The 27,900-nt window shown below is 54.5% G+C and overlaps 1 protein-coding gene, 1 long non-coding RNA gene and 1 pseudogene across 2 annotated transcripts in view; 2 read left to right on the top strand and 1 right to left on the bottom strand.

Moving 5' to 3' along the window:
• Window positions 1–27,900, bottom strand: part of LOC138102228 (zinc finger protein 729-like) — a 427,468-nt gene that overhangs the window by 164,916 nt on the left and 234,652 nt on the right. The window lies entirely within an intron of this gene.
• Window positions 589–18,356, top strand: LOC138102238 (zinc finger protein 420-like; annotated as a pseudogene).
• Window positions 12,848–17,003, top strand: LOC138102239 (uncharacterized). The gene is made up of 3 exons (XR_011147370.1): window positions 12,848–12,947; window positions 16,454–16,552; window positions 16,926–17,003. It is a non-coding gene; the product is annotated as an uncharacterized lncRNA (long non-coding RNA).

The following is a 27,900-nucleotide window of genomic DNA, read 5'->3' as shown; positions in this document are numbered from 1 at the left end:
ACTCTCAGCATGACCCCACTCACTCCCAGTATATCCCATTTGGCCCCAACATGGTCTCAATTGCACCCTGCAGGATCCTACTCACTCCCAGTATGATCCCAGTATGATCCCAGTCTCCCTCAGTGTCATTGCAGTCTCCCCCAGCATGGGCCAGGCTGCTCCCACTATGATCCCAGTACAAACCAGTCAGTGCCAGTGGTGCCACTGCTGGGATCCCCCAGCCCTCTCTGCGTTCCCCCTCCCGGCTCTCCAGGCTCTCGAGAGGAGCCCCAAGGGCTGCAAGTCCCCAGCCAGGGTCCCCAGCAAGGCCCAGTTTGGATCTGCAGCCCCCAATGTTCCCAGTTTCCCTCTCCTTTTCCCCGGGCCGGGTTCCCCCGCCCCCAGCGGGTGGGAGCAGCCGAGAGCCCCGCGCTGCCCATCCCGACCTGTCCCGGCTCCATCCCCGCTGCTCCCGCGGGCTGCGAGCGGCTCGGGAACGGGGCAGGAGGAGGGAGGGAGGGAGGAGGGGGAGGTGGGATTGGGACGGGGCGGGAGGAGGAAGAGGAGCAGCAGGAGGGAGGAAGAGGCGGAGCGGCAGCGGGAAGCTGGAAGAGAGGAGGAGAGGCGGAATCCCGCGGCTCCAGCGCTCGCTGAAGTCGCAGCCCCCCGGGAGCATCGCCCCCCATCCCGCAGGTGCGGCTCGGGGGGAGATCGGGGGTCCCCGGGAGGTGTTTTTGGGGCTCCCGGTGGCGGTGGCGGCAGAGCCCCGGCGGGGGCGGGGGGATGCGGGTCCCCCCGCGGTGGGGGTTGGGCTTCCCGGGCCGGGCCCTCCGAGCTCTGCCGGGGCCGCGTGGGGAGCGCGCGGGGCCGGCGGGGCCGGGGGGACACCGGTTTTGGGGAGCCCCGGGAGCCCCGGCTTCCGTAAGCGGGACCGCAGAGAGAGGAGAGCCCCAGGACCCCAAAGCGGGGACCCCGAGAGGGGGGACCCCTGGGATTGGCGGGACCCCGGCGGGGGGGTCTGGGGGCTGCAGGGGCGGCACGGCCGGGAAAGGGGCTCAGGGGTCCCGGGGCCCGCAAGTGGCTGCTCCCAGTAGGAGCCCAGTCAGTCCCAGTATGATCCTGGTCACTTCCCCTTCCTCCCTGCAGATCCCTGTTGCTCCCAGTAGGAGCCCAGTCACTCCCAGTCATTCCCTATTGTGATACCATTTTCCCCCAGCACGCTCCCAGTTGCTCCCAGTTCCTCCTCCAGCTTTTGTCCAGTGTGTCCCCAGTTCTCCCAGCTGCCCCTAGTATAGTCCCAGTCACTCCCAGTATGATGCCAGTCTTTCCCAGCAGGGCCCCAGTCACTGCCACTTGTTCCCAGTTGCCTTGAGCACAGTCCCAGTTCCCTCCAGCACATTCCCAGTTGCTCCCAGTGTGGTTGCAGTCCCCACGCAAATGGTCTCAGGCACTCCCAGTATATCCCAGTAGTGCTGAACATTCTCATAGTCATTCCCAGGCACTCCCAGTTACCTCAGCATGATTCAGTTGCCCCTATATTATCCCAGTCACTCCCAGGACATCCCAGTTGTCACCAGCATGCACCCTGTCGTTCCCAGTTGTTCCCAGCTCCTCCCAGTGTGTGCACAGGTGGCTCCCAGCATGGGCCTGGTAGCTCCCAGTAACCCCCAGTCAGGGTCCAGTCACACCCACCATTATCCCAGTATGATTGCAGCCATTCCCAGTATGATCCCAGTCACACCCAGTCACTCCCAGTATGATGCCAGTGGCCCCCAGTGTGATCCCAGTCACTCCCTGTCAATGCCAGTGTGACCCCTGGAGCCTCCAGTAGGATCCCAGTGACTCCCTGTCTCTCCCAGCATGCTCCCAGTCACTCCCACCTCCTCCCAGTTGCTTTCAGCATGATTCCAGTTGCTCACAGCCACTCCCAGTCAATGCCAGTATGATTCCAGTCACCCTCAGTGTGATCCCAATCTCACCCAGCATGGACCCAGCTGCTCCCCCTGTGATCCCAGTATGATGCCAGTTGCACCCAGAATAGTTCCAGTTGTTCCCAGTTCCTCCCAGTATGATCCCATTTGCCCCTAGGATAGTCCCAGTCCCTCTCAGCATGGTCCCAGTCACACCCAGTTGCCCCCAGTGTAGATCCAGTCACTCCCAGTGTCCCCCAGCATAGTCCCAGAGTTCGCCAGCATGGTCCCAGCTGTTCCCAGTGTAGTTCCAGTCACTCCAGTGTGGTTACAGACACACCCAGTATATCCCAGTTGCCCTCAGCATGCTCCTAGTCATTCCAGGCACTCCCAGTTGCCCCAGTAAGGTTCTAGTTACCTCAGAATGATCCCACGCCTTCCCAGTTTCTCCCAGTTACCTCCAGCATGATCTCAGTTTCTGTCAGTTGCCCAAAGTGTGGTCCCAGCTGCTCCCAGTATCATCCCAGTTGCCCCAGTTGTGGTCTCAGTCCCCACAGCATGGTTCCAGTACCTTCCAGTTGTTCTCAGTTGCTCCCAATGTGTCCCCATTTTCCTCCCAACACGGGCCCAGTAGCTCCCAGTAACTCCCAGTCAGGTTCCATTCACACCCATTGTAATCCCAGTGGCTCCCAGGATGATGCAATAGGACCCGGAGTCACTCCCAGTATGGTTCCAGTCATTTCCAGGATGATCTCAGTCACTCTCACTACAATTCCAGTCACCCCCAGTATGACCCCAGTCCCTCCCAGATACTCCCAGTATTATTCCAGTCACACCCAGAGTGACTCCCTATCACTCCCAGTGTGGGCCCAAATGTTCCCAGTCACCTCCAGTATGGTCCCAGTCACAGCCAGCACCTTTCCAGTCAGTCCCAGTCTGATTCCAGTAGGATCCCAGGCACTCTCAGATACTGCCAGTACTACTGCAGTCGCTCCCAGTATGATCCCAGTCAGTTCCAGTGGGATGCCAGTATGACCCCAGCATGGGCACAGCTGCTCCCATTATCATCCAGTGTGGTTCCAGTCGCTCCCATTTACGTCCACTGTGGTTTCAGTCTCTCCCAGTGTATCCCAGTTGCCCCCAGCATGTTCCCAGTCACTTCCAATTGCCTTCAGTGCAGTCCCAGTTGCTGCCAGTATGATCCAGTATGATTCCAGTCTCCCCCAGCATGGGTCCAGCTGCTCCCACTGTGATCCCAATTACCCCCAGCATGGTTCCAGTTGCTCCCTGTTCCTCTCAGTGTGATCCTGGTAGAAACCAGTTGAGTATAGTCCCAGTCATTCCCCATATGATCCCAGTTCCTCCCAGCATGGTCCCTGTCATGCCCAGTTCCACCCAGTGTAGACCCAGTCATTCCCACTCACTCCCAATGGCCCCCAGTGTGGCCCCATTTCTTCCCAGCATGGTCCTAGTTGTTCCCAGTGTGGTTCCAGTCGATCCCATTATGGTTTACAGACACTCCCAGTATATCCTGGTTTCCCTCAGCATGTGCATAGTCATTCCCAGTCACTCCCAGTGGCCCCAGTAAGGTTCCAGTTATCCCAGTACAAACCAGTCAGTGCCAGTGGTGCCACTGCTGGGATCCCCCAGCCCTCTCTGCGTTCCCCCTCCCGGCTCTCCAGGCTCTCGAGAGGAGCCCCAAGGGCTGCAAGTCCCCACGCAGGGTCCCCAGCAAGGCCCAGTTTGGATCTGCAGCCCCCAGTGTTCCCAGTTTCCCTCTCCTTTTCCCCGGGCTGGGTTCCCCCACCCCCAGCGGGTGGGAGTAGCCGAGAGCCCCGCGCTGCCCATCCCGACCTGTCCCGGCTCCATCCCCGCTGCTCCCGCGGGCTGCGAGCGGCTCGGGAACGGGGCAGGAGGAGGAGGAGGAGGGATGGGAGAGGGCCCTCAACAGCCTGGAGAGGGGCAGGGGGGACTCCTTGGAGCCCATCACCCCCAGCATTCCTAAGTGGGGAGACGGAAGAGGGGGGAGCTTTTCGGATTCCTGGGACTCCCAGCAGCCTGGGGAGGGCGGGGACCAAGTAGAGAGGGGGATCCCCAATACAAGCGTGACCCCCAGCAGCTGGGACAGGGGGAAACCAGAACACCAAAGGGGAGGGACCAGAGATGGGGAACTCCTGGGAGGCTTTTTCAGAGCAGGTTTTTATGGACACACAATGCCTGGTGAATTCTAGAGGTGGACTTGGGCAGAGGGACCTTCAAACTCAACGTGCTCATCCCTTGTTTTCCCCCAGACCAGGATTTCCCATTCCCAAACCTTGGCCAGATGGAGGAGGAGGAGGCTGCGAGGAAGAGGAAGATGCCCCGGGACCCCCAGGCAGGTGAGGAGGAAGTCAGTGCCCCTTTCCCCCTCTCTCCTGCTCCATCTCCCAGCCCAGCATCGCCCCCGGCTGCAGGACAACCCCGCTGCCGACGCCGTCCTGCCAGGGACGGACTGGGGGGATCTCCTTCCCCTTCCCTGTGGCACGGAGGCAAATCCCATCCTCTCCTTCTCCTTCCTCCCCAGACAAGGAGCTGAGGATGGAGCCCAGGGAGGACAAATTCCCCCAGCAGAACCTGGTGGGAGAGGCCATTTTGAGCGGCTCCATGGTGCACGAATCCAACAGGGAGGAAAAACCCCAGAGATGCCGCAGGAGGAGGGGCTGCAAACGCAGCCCAGGGTGCTCTGAGGAGGAAAGACCCATCCTGTGCTGGGAAGGCGGCCAGATATCGAGCCAGAGCTCAGACCTGGTGGTCCATGAGCAGCTTCACGCTGAGGAGAAGCCCTACAAGTGCCTGGAGTGTGGGAAGAGCTTCAGGACAAGCTCCAACCTGATCCGCCACCAAATGATCCATACTGGGGAATGGCCCTATGAGTGTGGGGAATGTGGGAAGGGCTTCAGATGCAGCTCCCACCTGATCCGCCACCAAATGATCCACACTGGGGAGCGGCCCTATGAGTGTGGGGAATGTGGGATGAGCTTCAGTGAGAGAGGCACCCTTGTTATCCACCAAAGGAGCCACACCGGGGAACGGCCCTATGAGTGCCCTGAATGTGGGAAGAGCTTCAGCCAGAGCTCGACCCTGATTGTCCACCAGCGGATCCACACTGGGGAGATGCCCTATGAGTGTTCTGATTGTGGGAAGAGGTTTCCGAAGAGCTCTGGTCTCATCGTACATCAGCGGATTCACACTGGGGAGAGGCCCTTCTGCTGTCCTGAGTGTGGGAAGAGGTTTCGGAGCAGCTCCAATCTCCTCATACATCAGCGGATTCACACAGAGGAGAGGCCCTTCCGCTGCCCCGACTGTGGGAAAGGCTTCAAGCAAAAGTCCCACCTCGTCACCCACCGGCGCATCCACACCGGGGAGAGGCCCTACGAGTGTCCTGAGTGTGGGAAGAGCTTCTCAGACAGCTCTACCTTGACCCAACACCGACGGAGCCACCAGTAAGGGAAGCCCTGCGAGTGCCCTGAGTGTGGCAAGAGCTTCATCCTCTACTCCAACTCCATCCCCCAACGGAGGACCCACGTTTGGCAGAGCCCTGGTGACCCACATTCCCTGTGATCCAGTTTGGGAAGAGCCCTGGCTGGTGCTCTCCACGTCCTCCTGGATCCCTGTAGGCACCTGGGTGAGCGCAGGGGCTGGAACATCCATCGGGACTCTGATTGAAATTGGAAATTCATTGGGAAGAGCTGATTTGTTGAGTTTACAGCCCAAAAATTCTCACCTGCTCTGTCCAGTTGTTTTTTCTGGTGGCATCCAGCAATCCTGGATGATCTTGGAGGTCTTTTTCAACCTAAATAGTTTCCTCCTTCAAACTTTTTTTTTTCAAAGTTTCCTCCTTTCCTCCTGTCAAAACAAGCAAAATTGGGGTAGAAATAAAAAAATTCAACAAAGGTATCTAAAGCAGCACCATTTTACCGGGATTTGGGGGTGAATTTGGGGTTGGTTCAGGGGAATATTCAGGAGGATTTGGGTGTTGTGAGGCCATTGGCTGGGCAGACGGGGCCACGATCTCGTAGTTGTGCTGGCAGAACGTGTCCAGCTGAACTCGTCTGTTCTCCAGGGATTGCGGGTGTCTGTCCCAGTCCCTGGCCTGGGTCTCCCCGTTTGGGGTGTGCCCTCCAAAGTGCCCAAATCGCTGCTGAAGTGCCCGAGCTGCTCCCGGCTGGAGATGTTCCTGTCCACCAAGCTCTCCTGGTCAGTGCCATGGGGGGCTGGGAGGGGATTGAGGGGCTCGTGGGGGCATTGGGAGGGGCTTCTGTCACTCTTGAGGGCATTTGTGGTGTTTGGAGGGGGCTTTTGAGGTGGTCTGTGAGGGAGTTTTGAGGGTCTTGGCTGGGCTCTGTGTTTGGAGAGAATTTGGGTGGTTCTTGGGGTCATTTATGTTGCAGGGAGTGGTTGGGGGGGTTCCTGGCCAGGAGCTGTGGGGTGATTTGAGTGGTCTGGGAGTGGCTGTGGGGGTGGGAAAGGGTTTTGGAGCACTTGACCCCAGAACCCCAAAGCTGCCACCAGACCCCACCCCCAAGAGGCTGCTGGGGTTTGGGGGCTCCATGTTGGGGTTCATCCTCCTGGCGCTGCGGGAGAAGGTGAGGGGGTGTCCCCAGGGGCTGTGCGTGTCCCCCCAGAGCGTGTGTGACCCCCCCATCCCGGTGTCACCCCCTTTTCCCTCCCCACAGGGCTCCTGAGCCAGCTCCTGCTGCCCCGGGAGGGAATTTGGGGAGGGGACAGAGGGGGTGCGCAGCCCCTGCCAGGGGATGACCCCGGCCCAGCGCCCTTCGTTCAGCACCGAGCTGGGCTTGGGGCCGCAGGAGGAAGAGGCCGATGGGAAGCAGATCCTGCAGGGGGGACAGGGCTTGGGCTCAGGGCAAGGTCCTGCCCTGCACACCTGGCTCAGGTGTGAGCCTGCCCCGGGAAGGGAGAGGGACATTCCCATCCCCACGGATCAGGGCTGGGAGCAGCACTGGGAGCACGGACATGGAAATACTGGGAGCCACTGGGACCGCACTGGGGGGTGAATTATCGCCCCCAGCACCTTTCCAGGCCACCCTGCGACCTGAGAAATGCTCGCTGGGCCTCAGCCTTGGCCAAGAGCCCCCGGGCTCAGCTGCTCTGAGCTCATCAGAAACTGTCTGCTCCCAGGCACTGCTGCTGTCCAGCGAGCTCCTGATTTCTTTAGGAGCAGCCTTGGGAACTGTTTTTCCTCCCTCAATGGCACAACATCCCTGTTCTCACACTTTCAGGGAAAGCTGCTGATGCGAGGTGTGGCCAGGATGAAACATTGCTGTGACTAAAGCCCCTCTCTCGGGGCCCTGTAAACAGTGACCCAAAAGGAGCCCCTTGGAGCTCTCCTGGGTCAGCACCCTCCCTCTGAGTGGGGCTCTCCGAGCCAGGAACTCTCCCGTTTGCTGCACTCAGGGCATCCCTGAACAACGAGGGACCCTGGGCTGATCCCCCCACTCCTCGAGGCTCAACCCTTCACCCGCTGGGGAGATGCAGAAGCGTCCGCAGGGAGCATTTCCCTGCCCTCCAGGGGAGTTTCCCACAGGGCCCTGGCACTGACTCTTTCTGCCTGTGTGCACACACGTGTGCCTGTGCTCTGGCAAACGTGGCAGAAATGCTGCTTTCTGAGGGGTTTCAGTGCCTGGGATATCTGAGTCAGTCAGGCCTGTAGGCAAGGTTAAGTCCCAAGGGGTAAGCTCAGTTAAATGCTGCTAAGTGTTGTCTTTTGCTAAGTTAAGTTTAATGTCAGTCATAAGCAAAGTTAAATACTGTTAAGTATTATTCCTCTGTTAAATTGGGAAGTCACAGGTTGTGAGTTCGGTGAAATACTGTTAAGTGCTGTTCTTTTGCTAAATGGGGAAGTTTAAGGTGTCAGTTAAGGCGGAAGTCCCTTTCAGTCTGAGCTCTGTGAAGCTTTTAGGCCACATTCCTTTGATCCTTGCCCTCAGTGTCCTTTTGTCACACGAACCTAAATACACACACACACAGGGACAGTTCTCAGCTCAGTTCTGGTTTGATTGCCTGGATTTTGTTTGGTTTTCTTGTTGATTTGTTTCCTTGGTGTGCCTGAACTGTGCAGGCAGGAGTAGAGTGACTCTTGCCAAGGAACTTTGCGGTGCTGTTGCTTAATATTAAATCTGGTTTTTGCTGCTCCCTTGCCGGGGATTTTTTAAGCGCTCTCAGACCCTCCTTTGCACAGGGTGGAGGAGCCCTGGCCCAGGCTCTTGCCCTGGGGACACGGGGGTGCTGCCAGGGGGGTCCCTGTCCCCCTGTGCCACCCCCACAGCCCCGGACCCTGTCCCTGTGTCAGGCTCTGGGGGTGGATCTTGTGGAACATCCTCTGGGGGAGGCTGTGGCAGCGGGGGCGGGGGGAACCTGTGGGGACAGGGGACACCGCTGTGCAGAAGCAGTGTTGGACTTCTCTGGGGGAACTGAGGGGGGGCCAGGGTAGAGTGACCTGCCCAGTGACCTCATACAGTCCCCTGTGATGTCACACAGCCCCTGTGATGTCATACAGCCGCTGGGATGTCACAGCCTGCTCTGTGATGTCACAGCCCACTGTGTAACGTCACACAGGCATTGGTGATGTCTTACAGCTCCCTTGTGCTGTCACACAGCCCTCTGTGATGTCACAGAGCCCCCTGTGATGTCACAGCCATATCTGCGATGTCACAGCCTACTCTGATGTCACATAGCCACCCTGTGAATTCACAGGTGTTCTATGATGTCACAGCACCCATCTGTGATGTCACAGTCCTCTCTGTGATATCACACAGCTGCTCTGTGATGTCATAGCTGACGCTATGATGTCAAACAGCCGCCCTGTGATGTCATAGCCTATTCTGGGATGTCACAGCCCTCTCTGTGATGTCACACCACCACTCTGTGATGTAACAGCCTGCTCTGTGATGTCACAATTTTTCTGTGATGTCATAGTCTGCTCTATGATGTCTGACTGGTGCATACAGGTAAAACCTTATAAAATGAAGCCCCTGTTGCCTTCGTAAAATCATGGCTCAGGCCTGTTACTTCTGCTAGAGGACCATGGGAAAGAAGCATAGCTGAAGTAGAGGTAGAAAAACATGCTGTGTGATTATTGTGTGTTCACCCGGTGGTGTGTGGTGGTTGGTTGAACCAAGTTTGTTGTGCTTTAAAACTATGTAAACAGCTTAGAAACTGTATAAAAGGGGCTACATAGTATTAAAGATAAGCTTTTAACCAGAGCAGTTGGAGTGTCTGTGTGTCTCATGACCACCTCAACAGTGACATATGACCTCTGCCCTGTGATGTCAGAGCCCAGTCTCTGATACTGCAGCCCATTCTGTCATGTCACACAACTGCCCTGTGATGTCACAGCCCTGCTCTATGATGTGACAACCAGTCCCCTGTGATGTCACAACCCATTCTGTTATGGCACAGCCTGTTCTGGGATGGCTGTGCCCTCTCTATGATATCACACCAGTACCCTGTGATGTCACAGCCAATCTGTGGTATTCACAGCCCATTCTATCATGTCCCATCACCATCCTGTGATGTCACAGTCATCTCTGTGATGTCATACAGTCCCCTCTATGATGTCATAGCTGGGAACAACTCATTCTGTGATGTCACACAACCCCTTTCTGACATCACAGCTGCTCTGTGGCTCTGTGACACAGGCACAGAGGTGTTACCAAAACTTCAGGGAAACAAAACCTCCTCAGCATCAGCGCAGCACGAAGCAGCAGCATTCTTTATTGGGCCGGATGCACGAGGGGAGAGCCCCACCCAAAGTCATGTGTGCCGAGTTCAGGAATGTTCCTGTTTGCAGACTGTGTTTCACAGACACATTCCCAGATTGTCCCACAATAAACACACACATGATAATCATTTCCCCAAAATCATTGCATATTTCCCCCACCCCTTTGCACATCCCTTCTTCTGCCCTGGGGCTCTCTTTGGGGGTCCCTGGTGGTCGGTGACCCCAAAGCCAGCCCTGACTGCCCGGTGAACTGGTGAAAGTTGGCACACCTGGGCTGGTTGCTGCCTACAGAATCAGCCTTGTGCGGTTCCATGGCCAGTGGCTTTTGGAGAAGAAGCATTGTATGAACCCACCAGGTGCAAACGGCTTTTCATCTGGCAAATTTCCCCCCTTGGAGGGTTGGGAAGCTTCTCTTCCCTTCAAGCCTTCGGAAGCCTCACTCTGCTCCTTTACTCACATCCCACGAGTTCCTCAGCTGCTTTCACAACCACGTTCTTTACACAGCTCAAAGCAAGTGTCACAAGCACAAGTATTGCTGGGATCCCAGTTAGACTTTGCAAAAGTCAGGCCAACCATCAGTCAGAGAAAATCCAAGTCCTTTAAATATTTTATCCAGCCAGTTACTGTCTAACCCTCCCCTTAATTCCCTGCTGGATGCAGCAACCGATTTTATCCTCTCTACCCGATCATCCAATCCAGCATCACATTTGGAATGTGCACACAACAAGTGTTGCTGTTTCAGTTCAAGAATCCACACACTCCCTGTCCGTGTAACAGCAATAGGGCTAAAGCCAATCTGCTCTGTAAAGTCATTTTAGCTGTGGCTGGCAATTGTTCCTTTATTTCAGCAAACCCCAAAGGAGCTGCATTCACTCAAGTTTCCATCTGCAGAGCCCAATGGTGTGTGGCTGCTCTGTTCCTAAAGGCAGATCTTTGCGGAGCAGAGATGGATTCTAAAATCCATCCTGCTGTAGTTCCCGCACTGGGATGTTTCCAAGTTCCATCCCCTTTAACCTTTCCCCACAGTCGGGTTCCCGGTGGGGACTCCTTGCACAAGGGATGGAACGTTAATACCCCCAGTGTCCATGGTGCTCCTGATTCTCCCAGGGCCAAACGTGTGCTCCAAATTCCATCACTTCCCACCCATCCTGGGGCTCCTAAGGATCTGACCGCATCCTGCTGACACTGTGTCTCTCCAAATCTCGCTGTTTGTTGGCTGAGCCCAGGTGTCACTGAGAAAGGCAGAATCATTCCTACAAACACAGCCCAGCCTCAGAGCCTGGGCCACAGCCAGGAGCCGCTGCACCTCAGGATTCCAAACAGCTCAAGTGTCTCAAGCCCAGCATGTTCCCAGTCATCACCAGTATGGTTGCAGGCACTCCTAGTACACCTCATTTGCCCTCAGCATGCACCCTGTCATTCCCAGTTCCTCCCAGCGTGTCCCCAGTGGGCTTCCAGCATGGGCCTGGCAGCTCCCAGTAACCCCCATGTAGGGTCCATTCACAGCCAGGATGATCCCAGTGTGATTGTAGCCACTCCCAGTATGGTCCCTGTGACTCCCTGTCACTTCCAGTATATCCCAATTGCCCCCAGCGTGCTCCCAGTCACTCCCACCTCCTCCCAGTTGTTTTCAGCATGATTCCAGTTGCTCACACCCACTCCCAGTCAATCCCAGTATGATTCCAGTCACACTCAGTGTGATCCCAGTTGTCCTCAGCATGGTCCCAGTTGTTCCCAGTGTTGTTCCAGTCACCACCAGTATGGTTACAGATTCTTTCAGTATATTCCAGTCACCCTCAGCATGTCCGTAGTCATTCCCAGACTCTCCCAGAGGCCCCAGTGAGGTATTAGTTATCCCAGTATGATCCCAGTCATACCCACAATATCCCAGTTGCCTCCACCATGCATTCGGTCATTCCAGGTTACTCCCAATTGCGTAGAGCATCATCCCAGTTTCTCTCAGTTGCTCCCAGTAGCCCAAAGTGTAACCCCAGTTGCTCCCTTTCAACACCAATATGATCCCAGTCACCTCCAGTACGATCCCAGTCACATGCCAGCGCTCCCAGTATGGTCCCAGTTGCCTCCAGCTAGATCACCCCAGTCAGTCCCAGTAGGATGCCATTTGCTCCCAGCGTGCTCCCAGTTGCTCCCAGTCACCCCCAGTATGGGGGATGATATGCATGGTGTGCTCCCAGTCACTCTCAGATACTCCCAGTATTAGTCCAGTCGCTCCCAATATGATCCAAATGTGACCCCACTGTGCTCCCAGTCACTGCCAGTATGAACCAGTTGCGCCCCACAGGGTTCCAGTTGCTCTCTTTCACCCTCGCTTTAGTTCCAGTCATTCTCAGTCTCTCCCAGCGTAACCCAGTTCCTTCCAGCATGATCCCATTTGCTCACAACCACCCCCAGTCAGCCTCAGCACAGTCGCACTCACTGCCGGTATGATCCCAGTCACCTCCAGCATGATCCCAGTTATCCCAGTTCATCGCAGTATAAGACCAGTTGCTTCCAGTCACCCCCAGCATGCCCCCAGTCACTCCCAGTTGCTCCTAGCATGATCCCAGTTGATCCCAGCTGCTCCCAGTCACCCTCAGCATGATCCCACTCACTCCCAGTATATGACATTTGGCCCCAACATGGTCTCAATTGCACCCCGCAGGATCCTACTCACTCCCAGTATGATCCCAGTATGATCCCAGTCTCCCTCAGTGTCATTGCAGTCTCCCCCAGCATGGGCCAGGCTGCTCCCACTATGATCCCAGTATGATCCCAGTACAAACCAGTCAGTGCCAGTGGTGCCACTGCTGGGATCCCCCAGCCCTCTCTGCGTTCCCCCTCCCGGCTCTCCAGGCTCTCGAGAGGAGCCCCAAGGGCTGCAAGTCCCCAGGCAGGGTCCCCAGCAAGGCCCAGTTTGGATCTGCAGCTCCCAATGTTCCCAGTTTCCCTCTCCTTTTCCCCGGGCCGGGTTCCCCCGCCCCCAGCGGGTGGGAGCAGCCGAGAGCCCCGCGCTGCCCATCCCGACCTGTCCCGGCTCCATCCCCGCTGCTCCCGCGGGCTGCGAGCGGCTCGGGAACGGGGCAGCAGGAGGAGGAGAGAGGGAGGGAGGAGGGGGAGGTGGGATTGGGACGGGGCGGGAGGAGGAAGAGGAGCAGGAGGAGGGAGGAAGAGGCGGAGCGGCAGCGGGAAGCTGGAAGAGAGGAGGAGAGGCGGAACCGCGTGGCTCCAGCGCTCGCTGAAGTCGCAGCCCCCCGGGAGCATCGCCCCCCATCCCGCAGGTGCGGCTCGGGGGGAGATCGGGGGTCCCCGGGAGGTGTTTTTGGGGCTCCCGGTGGCGGTGGCGGCAGAGCCCCGGCGGGGGCGGGGGGATGCGGGTCCCCCCGCGGTGGGGGTTGGGCTTCCCGGGCCGGGCCCTCCGAGCTCTGCCGGGGCCGCGTGGGGAGCGCGCGGGGCCGGCGGGGCCGGGGGGACACCGGTTTTGGGGAGCCCCGGGAGCCCCGGCTTCCGTAAGCGGGACCGCAGAGAGAGGAGAGCCCCAGGACCCCAAAGCGGGGACCCCGAGAGGGGGGACCCCTGGGATTGGCGGGACCCCGGCGGGGGGGGCTGGGGGCTGCAGGGGCGGCACGGCTGGGAAAGGGGCTCAGGGGTCCCGGGGCCCGCAAGTGGCTGCTCCCAGTAGGAGCCCAGTCAGTCCCAGTATGATCCTGGTCACTTCCCCTCCCTCCGTGCATGATCCCTGTTGCTCCCAGTAGGAGCCCAGTCATTCCCAGTCATTCCCTATTGTGATACCATTTTCCCCCAGCACGCTCCCAGTTGCTCCCAGTTCCTCCTCCAGCTTTCGTCCAGTGTGTCCCCAGTTCTCCCAGCTGCCCCTAGTATAGTCCCAGTCACTCCCAGTATGATGCCAGTCTTTCCCAGCAGGGCCCCAGTCACTCCCACTTGTTCCCAGTTGCCTCGAGCTTGGTCCCAGTTCCCTGCAGCACATTCCCAGTTGCTCCCAGTGTGGTTGCAGTCCCCACCCGCATGGTCTCAGGCACTCCCTATATATACCAGTTGTTGTGAACATCCTCGTGGTCATTCCCAGGCACTCCCAGTTACCTCAGCATGGTTCAGTTGACCCCAGTATCATCCCAGTCACTCCCAGTACATCCCAGTTGTCACCACCATGTGGCCTGTCATTCCCAGCTGTTCCCAGTGTGTCCCCAGTAGGCTGTCAGGATGGGCCTGGTAGCTCCCAGTAACCCCCAGTCATGGTACAATCATGCCCACTATAATCCCAGTATGATCCCAGTCACTCCCAGTATGGTGCCAGTGGTCCCCAATGTGATCACAGTCACTCCCTGTCAATGCCAGTATGCCAGGAGCTTCCAGTATGATCCCTGTGACTCCCAGTATATCCCTGTATATCCCAGTCACTCCCACCTCCTCCCAGTTGCTTTCATTGTGATTCCAGTTGCTCACAGCCATTCCCAGTCAATCCCAGTATGATTCCAGTCACCCTCAGTGTGATCCCAGTCTCACCCAGCCTGGGCCCAGGATTCCAGTTGCTCACAGCCATTCCCAGTCAATCCCAGTATGATTTCAGTCACCCTCAGTGTAATCCCAGTCTCACCAGCCTGGGCCCAGCTGCTCCCACTGTGATGGCAGTATGATCCCATTTGCTGCCAGCATAGTTCCAGTTATTCCCAGTTCCTCCCAGTATGATCCCAGTTTCCCCTGGAATAGTCCCAGGCACCCAGTGTAGATCCAGTCACTCCCAGTTGCCCCCAGCACGATCCCAATTGTCCCCAGCATGGGCCCGGCTGTTCCCAGTGTGATTCCAGTTCCCGCAGTATCGTTACAGACACTCCCAGTTATCCCAGTTACCCTCAGCATGCTCCTAGTCATTCCCAGGCACACCCAGAGACCCCAGTAAGGTTCTAGTTACCTCAGAATGGTCCCAGTCTTTCCTAGTTTCTCCCAGTTACCTCCAGGACGATCCCAGTTTTGGTCAGTTGCCCAAAGTGTGGTCCCAGTTGCCCCCAGCATGTTCCCAGTCACTCCCAGTTGCCCTGAGTTTCTTCCAGTGTGATCCCAGTTTCTCATAGCCATTCCCAGTCACCCTCAGTGCAGTCCCAGTTGCTCCAAGTACAATCCAGTATGATCCCAGTGCAGTTGTTCCTAGTATAGTCACAGTCACTCCCCATATGATCCCAGTCCTTCACAGCATGGTCCAGGTCATGCCCAGTTGCCTCCAGTTCAGAGCCAGTCACTCCCACTCGCTCCCAGTTACCCCCAGTGTGGCCCCATTTTTCCCCAGCATGGTCCTGGTTGTTCCCAGTGTGGTTCCAGTCAATCCCAGTATGGTTTACAGACACTCCCAGTATATCGTGGTGTCCCTAAGCAGGCTCCTAGTCATTCCCAGTCACTCCCAGTGGCCCCAGTAAGGTTTCAGTTATCCCAGTACAAACCAGTCAGTGCCAGTGGTGCCACTGCTGGGATCCCCCAGCCCTCTCTGCGTTCCCCCTCCCGGCTCTCCAGGCTCTCGAGAGGAGCCCCAAGGGCTGCAAGTCCCCAGCCAGGGTCCCCAGCAAGGCCCAGTTTGGATCTGCAGCCCCCAATGTTCCCAGTTTCCCTCTCCTTTTCCCCGGGCCGGGTTCCCCCACCCCCAGCGGGTGGGAGCAGCCGAGAGCCCCGCGCTGCCCATCCCGACCTGTCCCGGCTCCATCCCCGCTGCTCCCGCGGGCTGCGAGCGGCTCGGGAACGGGGGACCCAGGGTGTGGCTGGTGCTGGGGGGAGGAGGAGGAAGGATGGGAGAGGAGGGATGAAGAAGGAGAGCGAGAAGGGATGGAAGCAGGAGAAGGAGGTGGGATTAGGGAGGAGGAGGGATGGAAGAGGAAGAGTGGGAGGAAGAGGAGGGACAAAGGAGGATCAAGAAAGGAGAAGGAACCACGAGGTTGAGCACTCCCTGAATTTGCAGCCCCCCTCACCCATGGGATCATCGCCCCCCATCCTGCAGGTTCCCAGGAAAGGGGAACTTGGCCCAGATATCCTGGTGGTGTCCCTGGGTTGGGTTTTTTTTGCAGGTTGATGTTTGGAGAATGAAGATCTCCAAAGCTGAGTGGAAAAGTGGGGGGGGGGTGGGGGGACGTTTGGGGGTCCCAGTGGTGGCTGCTGGCAGAGGCAGTCTGGAGGAGCAGAGCCCTGTGTCCCCCAGAAACCCAAAGTGGGGAGCCCAGAGAGGGGGGAGCGCCGCGATTCACGGGACCCTCAACAGCCTGGAGAGGGGCAGGAGGGACTCCTTGGAGCCCATAACCCCCAGCATTCCTAATTGGGGAGACGGAAGAGGGGGGAGCTTTTCGGATTCCTGGGACTCCCAGCAGCCTGGGGAGGGCAGGGACCAAGTAGAGAGGGGGATCTCCAATACAAGCGTGACCCCCAGCAGCTGGGTGTCTTGGGGTGACCTTATGATGTGTATCCCATATCACTGCCTATGCCCAGAAATTAATTCCTGTGCCTTTCTATGCCTCTAAACTGAGCCTGAGAGGGGGAAGGAAAAAAAACTGAGCAAAACTTTTTCAAAGCAGTTTGCAGCTTGTTCAAGGTCACACACAGATAGCAGTTGGTTTCCCAGCTGCGGCAGGGGAGGGAAGAAGCACCCGGCTTGCTGCTCCCAGGACAGTTTTTTGGCCAGTGGTTCAGCTGTTTTGTTCTCTGGAGAGAGACTGAGAGTTGAATTTTTCCTTCCCTGGAATTTCGGATTTTCTCCCTTTTCTACTGGACTGCTTGATTGCTTCAACCTCAGAGCACATCGGGAGGACTTTCCACTGGGCACAGAGGGCCTGGCCCTGGGCCAAGCCCCAGCTCCGAGGAGACCAAAGGGCGGACTCTGACACTTTCCCAGGTTTTTCCTCCACAGCAAGAGATTTTATTATTTAGCATTATTTTCCTTTCCCGTGTGTTTGTTAAATAAATAGTTTTATTTCCTTCACTTTCCTTTGAGGAAAATTTATTTTTTCCCAAACCTGGTGGGGGAGGGGTGGTTGTGCCTTCTCTCAGAGGATATATTTCTAAATTTGGCCAAACCGGAACACTGGGACAGGGGGGAACCCCCCAACACCAGAGGGGAGGGACCAGAGACGGGGAACTCCTGGGAGGCTTTTTCAGGGCTGAATCTTGGTGTTTGGGAGGTTTTTATGGACCCAGGATGCCTGGTGACTTCTAGAGATGGACTTGGACAGAGGGATCTTCAAACTCATCCCTTGTTTTCCCCCCAGACCAGGATTTCCCATTCCCAAACCTTGGCCAGATGGAGGAGGAGGCTGCGAGGAAGATGCCGTGGGACCCCCAGGCAGGTGAGGAGGAAGTCAGTGCCCCTTTCCCCCTCTCTCCTGCTCCATCTCCCAGCCCAGCATCGCCCCCGGCTGCAGGACAACCCCGCTGCCGACGCCGTCCTGCCGGGGACGAACGGGGGGGATCTCCTTGCCCTTCCCTGTGGCACGGAGGCAAATCCCATCCTCTCCTTGTCCTTCCTCCCCAGACAAGGAGCTGAGGACGGAGCCCAGGGAGGACAAATCTCCGCAGCAGAACCTGGTGGAAGAGGCCATTTTGAGCGGCTCCACGGTGCAGGAATCCAGTGGGGAGGAAAAGCCCCAGAGATGCCACAGGAGGAGGGGCTGCAAACGCAGCCGAGGGTGCTCTGAGGAGGAAAGACCCATTCTGTGCCAGAAAAGTGGCTGGAGATTGAGCCAGAGCTCAGACCTGGTGGTCCATGAGCAGCTTCACACTGAGGAGAAGCCCTACAAGTGCCTGGAGTGTGGGAAGAGCTTCAGGACAAGCTCCTACCTGATCCGCCACCAAATGATCCACACTGGGGAATGGCCCTATGAGTGTGGGGAATGTGGGAAGGGCTTCAGTGACAGCTCCAACCTGATTGTCCACCAGAGGATCCACACTGGGGAACGGCCCTACGAGTGTGGGGAATGTGGGAAGAGCTTCAGAGAGCGGTCCAGCCTGATCGTCCACCAAAGGAGCCACACGGGAGAGAGGCCCTACGAGTGTTCCGAGTGTGGGAAGAGGTTTCCCAAGAGCTCCAGTCTCCTCCTACACCAGCGGATTCACACAGAAGAGAGGCCCTTCCGCTGCCCCGACTGCAGGAAGGGCTTCAAGCACAACTCCCACCTCGTCAGGCACTGGCACATCCACACCGGGGAGAGACCCTGGGAGTGTCCCAAGTGTGGGAAGAGCTTCTCACAGAGCTCGCACTTGACCCGACACCGACAGAGCCACCAGTAAGGGAAGCCCTGCGAGTGCCCTGAGTGTGGCAAGAGCTTCATCCTCTACTCCATCCCCCAATGGAGGACCCACGTTTGGCAGAGCCCTGGTGACCCACATTCCCTGTGATCCAGTTTGGGAAGAGCCCTGACTGGTGCTCTCCACGTCCTCCGGGATCCCTGTAGGCACCTGGGTGAGCGCCGGGGCTGGAACATCCATCGGGACTCTGATTCAAATCAGAAATTCATTGGGAAGAGCTGATTTGTTGAGTTTACAGCCCAAAAATTCTCACCTGCTCTGTCCAGTTGTTTCTTCTGGTGGCATCCAGCAATCCTGGATGATCTTGGAGGTCTTTTTCAACCTAAATAGTTTCCTCCTTCATCCTGTCAAAACAAGCAAAATTGGGGTAGAAATAAAGGAATTCAACAAAGGTATCTAAAGCAGCACCATTTTACCGGGATTTGGGGGTGAATTTGGGGTTGGTTCAGGGGAGTATTCGGGAGGATTTGGGTGTTGTGAGGCCATGGGCTGGGCAGACGGGGCCACGATCTCGTAGTTGTGCTGGCAGAACGTGTCCACCTGAGCTCGTCTGTTCTCCAGGGATTGCGGGTGTCTGTCCCAGTCCCTGGCCTGGGTCTCCCCGTTTGGGGTGTGCCCTCCAAAGTGCCCAAATCGCTGCTGAAGTGCCTGAGCTGCTCTGGGCTGGGGATGTTCCTGTCCACCAAGCTCTCCTGGTCAGTGCCATGGGAGGCTGGGAGGGGATTGAGGGGCTCGTGGGGGCATTGGGAGGGGCTTCTGTCACTCTGGATGGGCATTTGTGGTGCTTGGAGGGGGCTTTTGAGGTGGTGTGTAAGGGAGTTTTGGGGATCTTGCCTTGGCTGTGTGTCTTGGAGAGAATTTGGGTGGTTCTTGGGGTCATTTATGTTGCAGGGAATGGTTGGGGGGATTCCTGGCACAGAGCTGTGGGGTGGTTTGAGTGGTCTGGGAGTGACTGTGGGGCTGGGAGGGGGTTTTAGGGCGCTTGTGATCCCCCAGAGCCACAAAACTGCCACCAGACCCTGCCCCCCAAGAGGCTGCTGGGGTTTTGGGGGCTCCATGTTGGGGTTCATCCTCCTGGCGCTGCAGGAGAAGGTGAGGGGTGTCCCCAGGGGCCGTGCGTGTCCCCCCAGAGCGTGTGTGACCCCCCCCCATCCCGGTGTCACCCCCTTTTCCCTCCCCACAGAGCTCCTGAGCCAGCCCCTGCTGCCCCAGGAGGGAATTTGGGGAGGGGACAGAGGGGGTGCACAGCCCCCGCCAGGGGATGACCCCGGCCCAGCGCCCTTCATTCAGCACCGAGCTGGGCTTGGGGCCGCAGGAGGAAGAGGCCGATGGGAAGCAGATCCTGCAGGGGGGACAGGGCTTGGGCTCAGGGCAAGGTCCTGCCCTGCACACCTGGCTCAGGTGTGAGCCTGCCCCGGGAAGGGAGAGGGACATTCCCATCCCCACGGATCAGGGCTGGGAGCAGCACTGGGACCACAGACATGGAAATACTGGGAGCCACTGGGACCGCACTGGGGGGTGAATTATCCCCCCCAGCACCTTTCCAGGCTGCCCTGTGACCTGAGAAATGCTCGCTGGGCCTCAGCCTTGGCCAAGAGCCCCCGGGCTCAGCTGCTCTGAGCTCAGCCGCTGCCGGCTCCCGCAGCCCGCCCAGGGCCGCCCTGCCCGTGCCGGGGCTGTGCTGGAATTCTCTGCTGCTGCTGGGCCACTCGGGGGGTCTGGCCCAGCAGGAAAGGTGATCCTGAGCCAGGAGCTTTCCTTGGCCGCAGCAAAGCCTCAGCATGGAAAGACCTTCTCAGCGCTGTGCCCTGGGCTGGGAGGGATTGTGCCACCAGAGCTGTCCCTCCATTTCTTCTGCCAGGCAGCTCTAGGACATGGAAAGTGGAGAAGCCAGAGCTGCCTCTCAGCTTTCCGCAGTCCTCCAGAAGGATCCTGTGTGGGAAGCACCCTGGTGTTATAAACATATATTGTAATATTGGCTTCTCGCAAGTATTAAAGTAGATATTATATAATGTTAGAATTGCTTTTTGCTGTGTGGATGTAGTTTACTCTCTTTTTAGCAAGAATGTAAGCAAGTGTAAGTAAGATAACCTCCAATCGAACAGAGGATGAGGCCCAAGAAGCTGCTAATCAACACTTTGTCCAGGGAACAAAAGGGCCCAAAGGCTGCTCTGCGCGGGGAACAGGGGGGCCCAGGGAGGGCCAGAGCCACTATCACCGCTCTGCCCAGCGGAGGCCAAAGAGGCCCAGAGCTGCAATCAGCCCTGACTGTCTGGAGAATTAAGAGATCCATCCTACTATCAACTCTCACCTAGCGAGTCCAACCCCAAGAATCAAAAGAAATAAAACCACAAGGCAGAAGACTACGCATGCTCTAAAAAGGCGGAACCAAGGAGTGGCCATGCAGAACAGCTCCTGGAAAAGTTTGAATATGCATAGAGAACAGACAGTAAAAATGGTATAAAAAGGACTAACCTCGAGCATATACTCTGGGAGTATCACCTTATGAGATGATGTTTGGATTACCTTCCTTACCACTCAACATGAAACAGCCACTTATGAAATAGGGGAAGTAAGTGTCAAAAAAATATGTCACCACAATTGCCAGAGCACTTGAAAATTTGTGGCTGAAAGGAATGATCCCTCAAACCACAACTTTGGAGTTCAAAATTCATAATATCCATCCAGGGGAATGGGTACTAGTAAAAACATGGAAAGAACAATCTTTGACTCCACAATGGGAGGGTCCTTTTCAGGTACTGCTGACAACTGAGGCCGCAATCCGGACCAAGGAATGAGGGTGGATCCATGCCAGCAGAATCAAAGGACCTGTAAAAGAACCTGAAGAATGGACTGTAATATCCAAACCAGGTGATACCAAATTGATTCTTAAACGGAGACCAGGTGGCAATGAAGTAGAACAATCTAAATAATCCAAGGGATATGCAAAGAATCACACCTAAAGCCAAATTTATATCAGTGGTTTCAAGTGCCCCCTGGACAAATTCTGGGACATCTTGAGGAAGAATATTCCCACTTTAAACGGGAAAGGTTGGGACTGTATCAAACAGGGAACTCTCATGTTCTGATTCTAGCCTGTGACTTGTATTAAGAAGGGGGAGAATCACAAATTCCATTAGTGCCACATCATATACCCTATTTGAATCATTCTAACACGGGGCATGCCAGCCAGGTCAAATACAAGTATTTAATCTGTGGGAGAATTGGCATTTCACACCATCAACACCCTAGTTGTAAGGAGTGTCAAGCACAAAATCGACCCTCTATCCAGACAAAATCACAAGCAACAAAAGTAATAACTTTGCTCTGCAGATGAGAATTACTAGTGCCTGTTGAATGGGAAATACCTGAGATACAATAAGATACTACAGTTAAGAAAAAAAAAAAAAAAAAAAAGAAAGAAAAAAAAAGAAAAAAAGAGGTGCCAGAAGAAACTTGCCTAAAAGCTACAAAGGAAGTGACAAGGAAATAGAGGGCAAGACCGGGTCGGCCACTGTACTCGCCACCGAGAAGATCCAATACACCTGCTATGGGTTGCAACCTCATAGGCAAGGGAGGTGGGAGTATAAGCCATGCCGGACCTCTGTTATTCCTTCTTTTGTCACTTATCCTGGTCCCTTTCGGGACACCGGCAAGACCATGTTACAAATGCTATCGAAAGCTCTACATGGAAAGACACCGGGGCTTCTTTCTTATTACTCATACCCATATCAACAGTCACTGTTATGGCTCGTCCAAATTAGGTATTTGCATGCATAAAGGAGAAAAATATTAGATTACAGAAAATTTGGGAAAAAGTGGAAACAGACTAGGAAGTAATTGTCCAAAAGGAGAAAAATGGATTTGCTTCACAGCTGCTGCCAGGGGAACAGTCCAAGATTTGGTAAAACAACAAGTGGTAAGTAAAAATGCAAAGCCAGCTGTCCTGGGTTGAAGTGTATTCTATTACCATCCTCATGAGCTGTGGAAATCAGGTGGGGCAGTGTTTCCTTGCCTCCTCCCCCCAGACTATCTTGCTGTTAATGGCCCATCATTGTCCTGCCCCATGACTCAGAGATAACTCCCTCTGGACTATCTTCTGTTAATGAGCCTAATCAACACTTGGCCTCATGACTCATTACCCTATTGTGAGATGCTCCACCCAGATGGAGGAACCAAGCATCCCATCGTGGATATAATCTGGGACTCTGAACACTAGAGACACTCTTTCCACTGGATTTCCAGAGGACAGAAGCTACACAGCCACCACTGGACTTTCTGAGGAAGAGCAGACCCCTTCTACCACAGGATCACCACTTCAGAGGACTGCTACCACCACCCTGCCTAACAGGGACTCAGGTTGTATCTTGACTCTGTCAGTGTTTTCTTTTACTTTCTTTTCCTTTTCTTTAATTTCCATTAAATTGTTATTCTGACTTGGTGCCTCCCACTGGTTTGTTTTCAAACTAGCACACCAGCACAGCAACCTCGCCCTATATTCACCTCACACCAGGACCTGTATGCAAAGCTTAAAGAGCAGTTAAAAGAAGAGAAGACCCCAAGGTTGGGAAAAAACCTGTTTGTGGAATTGGGGGAGAGGATAGGTAAAGAACATAACCAACTGTTGGGTCTGTGGTGGAGCTTTAATGACAGAAGAATGGCCATGGAAAGGTAGCAGCGTAGGCCCAGTAGAACTCCTTAAATGGAACTGGAGAAATATAAGAGGGGGGAACCGACCTGAGGGGTGTATTTTAAGTTCAACAGTGATAGGGGAAGAAGACCTCTGGCGAACTGGGAAAAACTTTCTTAATGAAGTAGGAAACACTCCCTGTAAAAGGTATAAAGTGAGTAACAAAACTTCAATGTGGTGGGTCCCAGAAAAACCAACTTGGTATTGGGCTCAGAAAAAAAGAAAGGACTGTGTATATGATAATGAAGTTGGACTCTTTCAGTGTAATGACACAAAGAAAAAATCCTTATTTTGGAATCCCAGAAATATCCAAATTTTGGGAGAATATAAATCAACAAGAAGGTGATTATTGGAAAGCACCAGATGGCTTATTTTGGATATGTGGGAAAAGGGCATACCCAAGACTCCCTTCACATTGGAAAGGGAGTTGTACACTAGGAATCATTCAGCCAGGGTTTTTCCTTTTCCCAGAACCAGAGGGAGATCAATTAGGAATACTGTTGGAGAATAGAATTATTGGGATCAATAAAAGAACTGTGCAAGCTATTGAGCTGGAGGTTTTTAGGCTTGTGTGTGAGGGACATTTTCCATGGGAAAGTCCCTGTGTGAAACTAAACAGTTTCAGCCTGAGAAATTTCAGGGAGTGGAGAACCTGAAGCTGTGTTATCCGGGAGTATACAGGGAGTTGAGCACAAAATTCTTTTGATCATAACAAGACTGTGGAAAACTGCCAATGTAGTCCGATTGTGTAGAAATAGAAATGTGTATTGATAAGCGTTAAGCCACTTAGGAGCTAACAAGCTGGTATACTATATAAGTGCCTTTAGACTGCTAATAAATCGGAGTGTATTTTTCAACCATATTGGTTGGCCTCTGTTTTTCTCCCCCTGCCGGGGATCCAGGCTCCCCATCCCGCACGGCTTCCAACAGAATACCTGTCTATGAAGACTTCAAAAGAAATAAAAGAGATTTGATTGGAGGATTCCAAAAATGGAAAGATGAGAAATGGCCCCCTGAACGAATATTAGAAACATATGGGCCAGCTACCTGGGCACAAGATGGAAGTTGGGGATATCGAACCCCAATTTACATGCTGAATCGTATCATCAGACTCCAAGCTCTTGTAGAAATCATAACCAATGGAACAGCTGGGGCTATGGAATTAATAGTCAGCCAGCAATGCCAAACCAGAGCTGCAATATATCAAAATAGGCTGGCTTTAGACTATTTACTGGCTGAAGAAGGGGGTGTGTGTGGGAAGTTCCATACATCGGACTGTTGTTTAAAAATTGATGACAATGGGGATGCCGTTCTAGATATCGCCAACAATATCAGAAAAATAGCCCATGTACCGGTCCAAAAATGGGAATCAGTGATGTCTGCTAACTGGTGGGATGGCATATTGGGGAAAGAATGGTAGAAGAAGCTAGGTTTCTTCCTCTTATGTGCTACAGCTGGTCTAATGTTTCTCCCTTGATCCCCTGCTTTATTCGGCTAATCACCAGCGTAGTTCAAGGCATGCAAGTTGTGGCAATGCCTACCGACCCAAAGTTGGCTATGTCTGGAACAGCACAAAAAATTATGGTATTAAAAAGACAAAGTGATATAAAAGACCCTCTCGAAGAAGCCAAATTGATCTGTGAAAAGAACGAATGGACATTAGAAGCCAAGAAGAAAGAAATTATTGCTCAAGCCAAATGATTTATAAAATAGAAAAAGGGGGGGATTGTTATAAACATATATTGTAATATTGGCTTCTCGCAAGTATTAAAGTAGATATTATATAATGTTAGAAATGCTTTTTGCTGTGTGGATGTAGTTTTCTCTCTTTTTAGCAAGAATGTAAGCAAGTGTGAGCAAGTAAGATAACCTCCAATCGAACAGAGGATGAGGCCCAAGAAGCTGCTAATCAACACTTTGTCCAGGGAACAAAAGGGCCCAAAGGCTACTCTGCCCGGGGAACAGGGGGGCCCAGGGAGGGCCAGAGCCACTATCACCGCTCTGCCCGGGGGAGGCCAAAGAGGCCCAGAGCTGCAATCAGCCCTGACTGTCTGGAGAATTAAGAGATCCATCCTACTATCAACTCTCACCTAGCGAGTCCAACCCCAAGAATCAAAAGAAATAAAACTACAAGGCAGAACAATACGCATGCTCTAAAAAGGTGGAACCAAGGAGTGGCCATGCAGAACAGCTCCTGGAAAAGTTTGAATATGCATAGAGAACAGACAGTAAAAATGGTATAAAAAGGACTAACCTCGAGCATCAGGTGTGCTCTTGGCAGAGCACCAAGGCACCCGGCCATTACCTCTTTGCTTTATTTTATGTGTCTCTTATTGTCTTTATATTAAACCCTTTAAATTCTCATAGGAGAGTGAACCTCATTTTTCACCCTGGGAACAGGGTTTCTGTCCCAGGGCAGGGGAATTCAGAGCCCTTTCCTCCCCCCTGGGCCAAGGCTCTGGCCCTTGCCCTTTGCAATGGCCCTGCAGCTGCCAGAGGGGCCTTTTTGGCTCAGCTGAGAGCAGTCCTGCTGCAAGGCTGTCCTCGAGCTGCTTGGGCTGTACATGTGCCCAGGGAATGCTCATTGCTTGCAGTCTCAGGTGCTGTGCGTGTGCAGGTGTAACTACTGCAGGAGGGAACAGCTCTGCTGGGGGCAGTTCTCTTTTTCTTGGTGGTTTTTATGTTGAATGAACGTTCCCTGCCAGCTCCGGGCAGAGCTGTGTAGCTGTATGTGGCACTTGTCTGTGGCACTGTGGCTCAGGAGGTGGCCAAGGGGAGCTTGGCCGAGGTGTGGGCAGAGGAATGGCCATCAGGCCAGGCTGGGGGGTCAGCGGCCGGTCAGTTGCGTTGCGTGGCCGCGGCTCTGGACGCTTGTGTGGGAGCGTGTGCAGGGCTGGAAGGCCGGGGCTGCCGCCGCTGTGTCGCAGAGCCGGGAAGGCCGGGGCTGGCCCGGCCCTGGCCCGGCCCCGCCAGCTCTGCCAGCTGCCGGCGGGGACACAAAGGGCAGCTCCGAGCTGCGGCCGCTGCGCTGCGGCCGCACAAACGCAGCGCCCGCAGAGCTCCAGGGCAAGGTGCTGGCCCTGGCTCGGGGCTGGGCCGGGGCCAGCGGCAGAAAATCAACTTGCAGCTCGGGCCCCGCAGCAGGGAGGAGCAGCAATTGCTGGGGGAGAGAGACTCTTGCCAAGGGCCTGCGGGGCCGGGCCGCAGGGAACGGCTTCCCGCTGCCCGAGGGCAGGCTGAGATGGGATGTGGGGCAGCAATGGTTCCCTGGCAGGGCGCTCAGGGCCTGGCACAGGCTGGCCCGAGAAGCTGCGGCTGCCCCCGCATCCCTGCAAGTGTCCCAGGCCGGCTCGGCCATTGGGGCTTCCTGCCCAGGAGGGCTGGGCTGGGCTGGGGCTGCTGAGGGCGGGATGGGCTCTGGCTGAGCCAGCTGAAGGCTGCGCATGATGAGGCCGGGGGGACCCCGTTGCTGAGTGGGTTCTGGGGTATCCCACATTCCTGAAGGGATGTCAGGGTATGTCCCATTCCTGAGGCAGTTTTGGGGTGCCCCCAATGCTTAGGGAGGGGTTCTGAGAGGGGGGCTCTGGTGCTTGGAAGGGGGACCTATTGTCAGGGAGCCGGGGAGCCCATTTTGGGAAGGATGCTGCTGTTTCTGGCAATGTTTGGAGGTTCTGAATGGCCTGAGGGGCCCTGGCTCTCATTTTGAGTCTTGAGGTGAGCCCATGGGCACAGCAAGTGCTGAGGAGAGGTTCCAAGCTCCCATTTGGGATGGAGGGATTGAGCAGTTGCCTCCAATAAACTCAATCCCAGCCCCAATGTGTCGATGGCGGCCCCAAATGGCTCGATCCGTCAGCCCCAAGGCCTGTGTGTGGGGAGTCAGGAACCACAGAAGGGGAATTGGTGTCCAGAAGGGGTGGGGTGGGATGGGATGGATGGGATGGGATGGGATGGGATGGGATGGGATGGGATGGGATGGGATGGGATGGGATGGGATGGGATGGGATGGGATGGGATGGGATGGGATGGCATTGTGGGGGTGGGATGAAGTTTGGGAGGGATGGGGTGGTTTGGGCACTTGGCATGTGTCACTCCAGGGAGGGAAAGCAGGAGCCACTTTTGAGGAGGCTCCTGTTGCTTTTTGACAATTTTGGGGCCTCTAAGTGGCTTCTGGGAGGTTGCAGGGAATTTGGGGAAAATGCCGTAAACCCGCCACAATTTGGGGGGGCGGAGGTGAAGTCCCCTTTATTTTGGGAGGGTGAGAGGACCCCAGTTGGGAGGGGATCCTGCTGCTTTGCTCCCCTTCAATGGGATGAGAAGTGGCTTGCAAGGGAAGGAAGGAAGGAAGGAAGAAAGGAGAGAAAGAAAGAAAATAAAAAGACAGCAAGAAAAAAGGAAAAAGAATAGAAAAAAGAAGAGGTAAAAGAAAAGAAGAAAAGACAAAGAGTGGAATAGAAGAAAGAAAGAAAGAAAGAAAGAAAGAAAGAAAGAAAGAAAGAAAGAAAGAAAGAAAGAAAGAAAGAAAGAAAGAAAGAAAGAAAGAAAGAAAGAAAGAAAGAAAGAAAGAAAGAAAGAAAGAAAGAAAGAAAGAAAGAAAGAAAGAAAGAAAGAAAGAAAGAAAGAAAGAAAGAAAGAAAGAAAGAAAGAAAGAAAGAAAGAAAGAAAGAAAGAAAGAAAGAAAGAAAGAAAGAAAGAAAGAAAGAAAGAAAGAAAGAAAGAAAGAAAGAAAGAAAGAAAGAAAGAAAGAAAGAAAGAAAGAAAGAAAGAAAGAAAGAAAGAAAGAAAGATGAAAAAGAAAATGAAAGGAAGAGAGAAAGCAGCAATAAAAGGAAAGAGAAAAGAAAAAACAAAAGGAAAAAAATAAGAAAAGCGGAGAAGTTAAATAGAAGGAAAGAAGGAAGGATGGAAGGCAGGCTAAATGATGTGAAACCAACAAGAAAATAGAAAAAGGAAAGAGAAAGAAAGATAGAAAGAAAGAACAAAAGAGAGAAAGAAAGAAGAAGAAACAGAAAAAAATAAAGAAACAAAAAAGGTAAAAATATGAAAGAAAGAAGAAGAAAGGAAGAGAGAAAGCAAGAGAGAGACAAAAAAACAAGAAAGAAAGAAAAAGAAAAAAGGCAAGCAAGCAACCAAGCAACAAGCAACAAGAGAAAAAAGGGAGGGAAGGAGGGAGGGTAACCTCAAGGATGGCAACCTCTTCCTGGAGCTGGCCAGCGGCAGCTGAAGATGATGGACTTTGATTCTGGCACCTT

This window comes from Aphelocoma coerulescens, unplaced genomic scaffold, assembly GCF_041296385.1.
Source record: "Aphelocoma coerulescens isolate FSJ_1873_10779 unplaced genomic scaffold, UR_Acoe_1.0 HiC_scaffold_64, whole genome shotgun sequence".
NCBI classification, from domain to species: Eukaryota; Metazoa; Chordata; class Aves; order Passeriformes; family Corvidae; genus Aphelocoma; species Aphelocoma coerulescens.
This window is presented reverse-complemented; position numbering and strand designations above follow the sequence as displayed.